This window comes from Anopheles moucheti, chromosome 2 (assembly GCF_943734755.1).
Source record: "Anopheles moucheti chromosome 2, idAnoMoucSN_F20_07, whole genome shotgun sequence".
NCBI lineage: Eukaryota > Metazoa > Arthropoda > Insecta > Diptera > Culicidae > Anopheles > Anopheles moucheti.
In genome coordinates, this window is record NC_069140.1 from 43,047,220 (window position 1) to 43,054,920 (window position 7,701).

The following is a 7,701-nucleotide window of genomic DNA, read 5'->3' on the forward strand; positions in this document are numbered from 1 at the left end:
CTCATCAAAATAAATAATAGCATCTTGAAGCATGAATCGAACAGTAGCACAATGAGATATTGGAAACATCTTTAAAAGCGACCATCGAGTGAAAAATGCACACTCATCTGTTATTTTTTGTATAACTCACATCTATTTACGAGTACTATGGCGCTTTTCCGCGATCTTTGGATCTGCTTGGGGTTCCTCTGAATTCCGCACGGTCGAGCGCTGCCGTCTTTCAACCCAATATCCTGGCCTTTCTTCTGGACTCATCCACGCCACGTCGCTCCATCTCAGTCTGAAGCTACCAAGCAGAGGCTGTGTTGTTGGGTGGCATACGAATAACAAGGTCACCCCAACAGGTCCATGTCTCAAAGGTGAACGTGAGAATTGGGAGCTGCAACAGATATTTCATGGTAAGGATAATTCTCTGATTGTACAATGACCGCTTGATACTCTACTCCAATACTCTAGATCGTATCTCATCTCAAAGATGCCTCAAAGACCTTACATGAACTAAATTAAAATATACTAGCGAGGATGAGGAACACAGTTCCTGTGTAGGATCTGGTTTATACTTACGGATTGATCGTTCTATTTCCCTACTTGCATGCGATATGCATTTACTGTGGACTATTATTATCCAAAGCTCCAATATAAACCCGGTCTAATGCAGCAGTTTTCTACAAACATTAAACAAAGTTAAAAACAATGTTGTACATTTCTACCCGATTGTTCCTTTCAAGTTAATTTATAACTTAATAGATTTTATTATTTAAGAACCTATGAAACGAGACTAAAAAACCTTGTTAATAATCCTCGTTAATGCCTTCGCGTGAACATTTTGCAGTTTCTTTACATGCAGGTACAGTTTGAAATTGTTACAATTTTTGAACATATTTTATCAACATTCCATATTATTTTAACACCATTCCATGCCAAAGGAATCATGCAGGATGGTGGATGAAAATAGATAATTTGTCCACCAGCCCGCCCTATCAACTTCATCATCAACAAGCGCACGCATTCGATTCTAACTCAACCCGGCAAGGCGACAGTACGGCCATTTCGGGGTCGGGCAGATAAATTGAGCACCGGCACCGGATGTGGATGCTGATTTATTTTGCGTTCGTGACATTATGCCCACCGGAAGTACAACAAAAGAGTGATTCGCGCAAATTTGACCGGCTCCGTAACGCGAACCGTGAACCTTTAAATGGAAACCTCCAAAAGGGGTCACCATCGGTGCGGACAAAAGGCGTGGGTCACTGGCAAGGGTGACCGAAGGTAAGCACCAGTTCTGTTCTTCACTTCCGTTTGCTCATCGTTCGCTTTCCCGCGAGAGGGCGAGGGAAGGAGAGAGAAAAAAAAACACCCCGGACAAGGAGACGACATGCTTGAGCACGTTGTGGCAGAAATTTATTCCCCGAACGTAGGCACTCTGCAATTCTAATGTTTTAAGCCATTAATGGGTCGGTCGTGCTGTTGCGGGGTCGAATCCCGATCCGGAAAATGAATGGTGGCGAATATTTTCCCCGAATCGCCATCCGTCTTCGTTTCGGTGGTTCCCGGTGGCTCGATATTCAAATTCATTAAAAATTGCCACAAGACAAGACGAATTGTTTGCTAGCGCAGCGATGCTGATGAAGCGATGGATTCTTGGAACTTGGGGTGAAATGTGATGTTCGTTTGTTTCGATTATTGGGACCAGATTTATTCTGCAAAGCATCAAGCAAAGGTGTTACAATTCCGCAATCCGAAAGCACATTCGTGGCACTGTCGTTGCCAGGAACGTAATATAAAAAAGCCAATTAAAATGATATCGGTATTGACGAGAAAAGAATAAACGAAATGTTAAATTAAATAATAATTAGCATGATGGTTACCTGCGTACTAATTAACTATTACTACAATATACAAAACAAGGTCAACACGATTGAAACATTGTGGCAGTAGCTGTTTGGGTTTCATGCAATTAAATTATTACGCATGAACATTATTTTTGCATGCCTCAATCATTCATTTCACTGTTATACTTTAAACCACTCGTAAATGACGTTTAAACCTACCAGAATGATCTGAACACAATCATAATAAAGCGGCGTCATACAAACCAGATTAAAAACAAAATCTTCCAGATGAGCTTAAATGCTTCAACAAAAGACTGCATGGTTATTTCTAACAAATTCCAATCCCTCAAAACAATGTGCTTGTGCCACCATCGCCAAACACACCGGGCTTTGTTTGCAGAGTGAACGGAAATAGAACCAGTGTGTTTAACCTACCTTCTACTTAATCGTCAAGCGTGAAGAATTTCTACGCTGTTTTATCACAGCCATGATTTGGGGTGGGAAAACTTGTATTTTCATTTTGCTAACGATTTGGGTTAAAACGTTCCAAATATACCGTAGCGTACCGTTGTTTGTCCTACGGTGCTGCTGCTGCTGTAGCGCGCGGCTAGCCGTAACGTAACAAAGCGCCACAGAATGCTGGGTTCGACAAACGATAAAAGAAAATAACGCCAACAAAATGGCGCCACCTGACAACTCGTCCGCTCGAACCAGTCGCTACCGACCGTTCCCGTCCCACGGCTGCATGATGGCAAAAAACGCTGGAGCATAAACGCCTTCAGTCTAGGAGACAGCAGTTTAGGCATTTGTGTCACGGATAAGCCTATTGCCGAAACAAGAAACATCAATCTAGCGCTTGCTGCTCGAAACCTCGTGCGTTCACAATCGAGCCGTACCGTACCGGCACCAGCGTGGTGCTACGTGTGTTCGATGGTGTTTCGGTGGCAGCAAGACAACATAAAAATGAAAATCCTAAAGACTACGACAAGCCAGCTCGAGAGCCACCTCGCGCTCCATTCAAGCTCCGTGCATTTATGATGATTCCTCATATCTGGGACACTAACCTGGAAATCGCTTCCTGCGGATCGATCGAACCGACACCCGTCCCGTCGATTCTCTCCAGCCTCTCTCCAAAAAAAACCTTTTTATCCCGGGTGGATTGGCTAGACCCTTTTCTACTAGAACGGGAGGCCAGGCTACCCAGTGCCGTTCGGTGTGGGTTTTGCGCCCATCGGAATCGGTGTCGGCAGCCTTCTGGGATAGTGTCGAGCGTCGTTGCATGGGGCTGCCGTAACATCAACAATATGCCCAGAAGACGAGGTGGAATCCGAACAATAAGAACTCCTCGAAGAAGATGTGAAATGGAACCGTTCTTAACTGATCGCCCTCCACACACACTCACTCACACCGGCCATCGTACGATGCCGGACCGCCATTGCGAGGAGCTCAATGGCAGGTTTATGATGCTTGCATGAATAAAGATTCTGCTCTCGTTTGAAGCACAATAAAAGTCATTATTATCTGTATTCATATCGTTCTCAAGAGACCGACCTGTCACGGAACCCGACACTGCCCGGCGTGGTTTGCGGATCTATCGGCTCAATCGTTTTCAGTTTTCGGGAAGTCGACTGGTTTGCGGTTGAGTTTCTGTTCGCCACTGTCCGGAACAGGACGATTGAGGGCGAACTTCTTGGCTTCTTGGCTATTGTGCAGTCTTGCAGCCGACCGAGACGCCATTAACTCGGCGATATCTTGGGTACGATACGGTGAAATAAACCGACAGAGAAGTAGTTTGCAAAAGGGCAGCAGAATAACAAAAAAAAAGGTAATGCAACTTTTGAAATGCTGCTTTCCTGCCTCGCTTCAGATCGTTTCAGATACAGAGAATGGCCGCCTGTTTAGCTTTCGCCGGTCGTTCCCATTCAAAGTGGTTAATGTTTATAAAGGAGTGGAGGAACCCTCCATCGAACGATGCCTTTCGCTATTGTCAAACAACTAAGCAAGTGGGTGAGAATCGTTTCGCTTCCAACAATGCACTTGTAGAACCGTCCTACCTTCCAATGACCCGTGCTTCTTGTGTAGGCCCTTTCGACCTGGAGCCCTGCTCAAAATCAACAGCACCGGGACGATTGATCGACTTGGGCACGGGTAGGTTATGCACGATTTATCAGCAATGACTGTTCGTTCAGTCGTGGCAACAACAACAAACATGGCATAGTTCTACTTTAACCAATCCACGCCAACTACCGTGTCGATAGGAAGCAAAACAAACAACTGATTTGCATGTTGTTTGGCTTTACGCTCAACGATTTGTACCGTGCAAACCGGAGCGACAGAGTAAAACCTTGTCCTGGTATTCAGCCTCTTCATTCCGGGCCAATGTTGACGACGTGTGAGTTGACACAGCTCGCCGGTGACAACGTCTTCGTTCGCAACGGCAGCAAGCAATCCGTGTTCGAAGGTTTAAGGAATGTCCATTGAAATGTGTCTCTGTTGAAGATGCAGTTTCGAATTCCTGTGCGAAATCGAATCTATCGGTTTTCTTTTTCCAGAGTTCAAACAGTAACAATGCTACACGGCTTTCGTATCGACATCAGCGCAAGGCGTACAAAACGAAGGGTATCGAAGCGCATCAAATCTTGATCATATCCGGATGTTGTTTGCTCCAGCCCGAGGCACAATGTGAATTTAATCTTGTCCGACTAAATGGATAATTCTGAAGATTTCAATCGAACGGGCGAATGGTTCGGTTACTTGAGATTGTTGGAACGACCATCGTCTACAGTGTGCTTAGAACTGAAATAATGTCCCGGGAGACAAAGTTCTAGGCTTTGAAGGATAGCATTGCCGTCCCCAGTGAAGAGTCTCGACATTTCCCAGCTGGTTGGTCAAGATTCAATGAAACCCTCCCGGGAGTTTGTCGACTCTCGGTTGGCACACCGCAGAACAGTCCCACGTTCCGTGCACCGTTCCGTGCAGGGAGGTTTGCTAAACCACAGAGTCTTCAAGCGCACTTCTTCAACTCCATTACCGTTTCAATTAAAGTTTATGGTACGACTTACGGCTATCTTCAACAGTTGGTTTCAGTTTGAACAGGGTCGGACGAAAGAAAAGTTGTTCCGCTTATAATTGCACATTTTCTCCAAACTGATGAACAATATGCGGGACACACGAGACGATGCAAAGTTTTGCCAAGGGTATGCAAATGGGAGAGCACCTGAAGAAATTACGAAAGGATTGAACCTATTTTAAATCGGTTTTGATCCATCCGGTGTTGTAAGCACTTTTCACACAAGGAGGATTGAGCTATACATAACTTCCACAGGATTGAGCTGTCGATAACTTGGATGTAACGAGCCTGGATTGAGCTGTACTACTTAGGTATATAAACCTAGATTACTTGGCAGATTACTTAACAAATACTATCAACAGATTCTAGCAACCAGCGGAATTCTTCTTTAAATAATAACGTTTAACGAATACACGGGTCTTCCTTTCAAGCTTCTTGTATTAAAACGGAAAATAAAAGAGAGAATAAAAAGTAGGAGTGAAATTATGAAAAAAAAAATTGATTTTTTTTTTATTTATACAGAGACGGCCAGGCCGTATTGCTAAAAAAATTGATTTCTTAATAATAAATAACCAAAGAAAAAAAATTATTTTGGAAAACATAATTGTGAAGTCTTGACTTATCCGGATATCCCTAAATGTTTAAACCCCTAACAAAATGCTTAAAAGCTAGGGATCTCTTCATTCCACCAGTTTCTAAAAGCTTTTTCCTTAAATATTGGAAAAGGATATTTCTGGATAAGCATTGCATCTCGATTTTATATAACTTGATCATTTAAACATTAATATAATCTACAAAGATCATAGTGCTTGTGATCTAGCTAGCCCTCATTTTCCCTAGTTATTTGTTTTAGCCGTAAAAGTGCACATTGTTCTAACCATCCAAGAACAAAGGAAATCAAAGCAAAAACAAAGCATACACACCGAATAGCTTTAACAGATTAAGTAGCTGGAATTCAAATTGCAATGAAGCTTTTATTCTACGATCCGGAGACGAAGCGCATAACAAACGTTGAATGAACTGAATTAATGCCAAGGGAAGCGAATCTTATTTAATCTTTCAGCACAAAAAAAAAGTTTACGGAATTCATAACTTTGTGAGTCGCTCCTGCTACTTCTCTTTGATCCGAGTTTGCCTCAGGTATGAGCATATTTAACAACGTATAACCACACGTTAGCGGTTCTCTCGGATCATCTTGTGAGGGTGCACAGAGTACAGAGCACAAAGCAGGGAAGCTGCGGAGAAAAATCATTCAAATCCCAACAAAACCAGCCCTGTCTAGACTTCAAGTCAATCAAAGGAAATTTGTTCCAAAGATCTGCCAAGTGTGTACCGTGTTGTTCGTGGTCGCTCACTTGCGCATTAGGCGAATGAAAGCAGCTCCAAAGTTACCAAACATCTTACCCCAGCACTGTAAGCTCGCACGTAAGTAAATCTGACATGGGCAAACGTCTCAGAGGCGGTTACCAAACGTCAGACCGTATACTAAAGCCATCGGAACAGGTATTTCTCCCGCACACGTTCTCATTGATCCGAATGTAACCGCCGCTCGTGGTACACAGCCGCACTTCCCGCAACTGCACAAATGAAACCCATTAGCCAAAAAAAGGGATCCTTATACGATTTTCCGTTGGCGCCTTGCAGTCTTCAAACTGTTTGCGTACGTGTCGCTTCTGCTGCTCGCATCATCATTATCATTCGCATCATGATCCTTCCACGTCATCAGAAATCGTCCACCGTGCGTACGTACGCCGGGCGGCGCTTGGGTGTCGGCGGAAGCATTATTGCGCCATTACGGTTATCGTCGGCTTTACGGATACCCATCCGCCCCCATTCCGTGCACCCTCTCGGATATCCATCCCAAGATTTGCTTATCCTTCCAACTGCTTGGTTGGGGGTTAAAAGGCCGGGCACCCGAAAAAAGGTAAACTCAATTTTTCAAACCTTATCCGGCTCGTTTAAGGGGATGGAATATAAATATGGAATGTTTTTTTAATTACATTTATAATCAACATACGTACCATCTCCTTACCTTCGTAAAACAAGCTCTGAAGTACCGTGAAAGTAACCAAACATGTTCGGGTTTCGTTGTGACCCGTTACAACGCAAAAACCATGCATGGGCAATATTCGTTACCGGTTAGCGAAGGGTATTGTAATCAAAAAAACGTCAATCTTTCAATAACGATACCCGTTCATTCCGACCACGACGGCGGTGATTAAGAAGTAATTACGTTTATATTAAACGTATGATATATTTGGCAAGGACCACTACCACGAGCGTGTGGTTAAATATAATAAATATTTCAATTTTCTCACCCAGCATGAGCTTTCTGAGAAATACGCTACTATTGAGTGAATCGGTCGTCTAGTAGTACGTACCTCTTTTTAAACGGTGAACGAATGATTTCCATTTGCGATTCCTGAGACATCCAGTGGTAAGAAATTGTTTTTACATGTTGAAGTTTATGGTTTTATATATGCTTTAGTTGTTGTTTGCACATTTTACGGCTACGTCTTCTTTTTTCAACTCACATTAAGAGACCACAGCAATACGGCCTGGCCGTCCATGAATAAATAAAAAAAAAAAAAAGAGACCACAGGTCGCAAAACTCCGGACATAAGTCACGTATTTTTAGATAAGCGCATAAATTCCGCACCAGAACATCAAAGGGATGCTCGCTGACGCGATGTTCACGCACACATTAATTATAACTTTAATATGATGTTTTTTTTTATATTCGAAGATTTTGTATAGAACACGTAGGTGCTTCTTTGCGTAGACGGAACTACTTGAGTG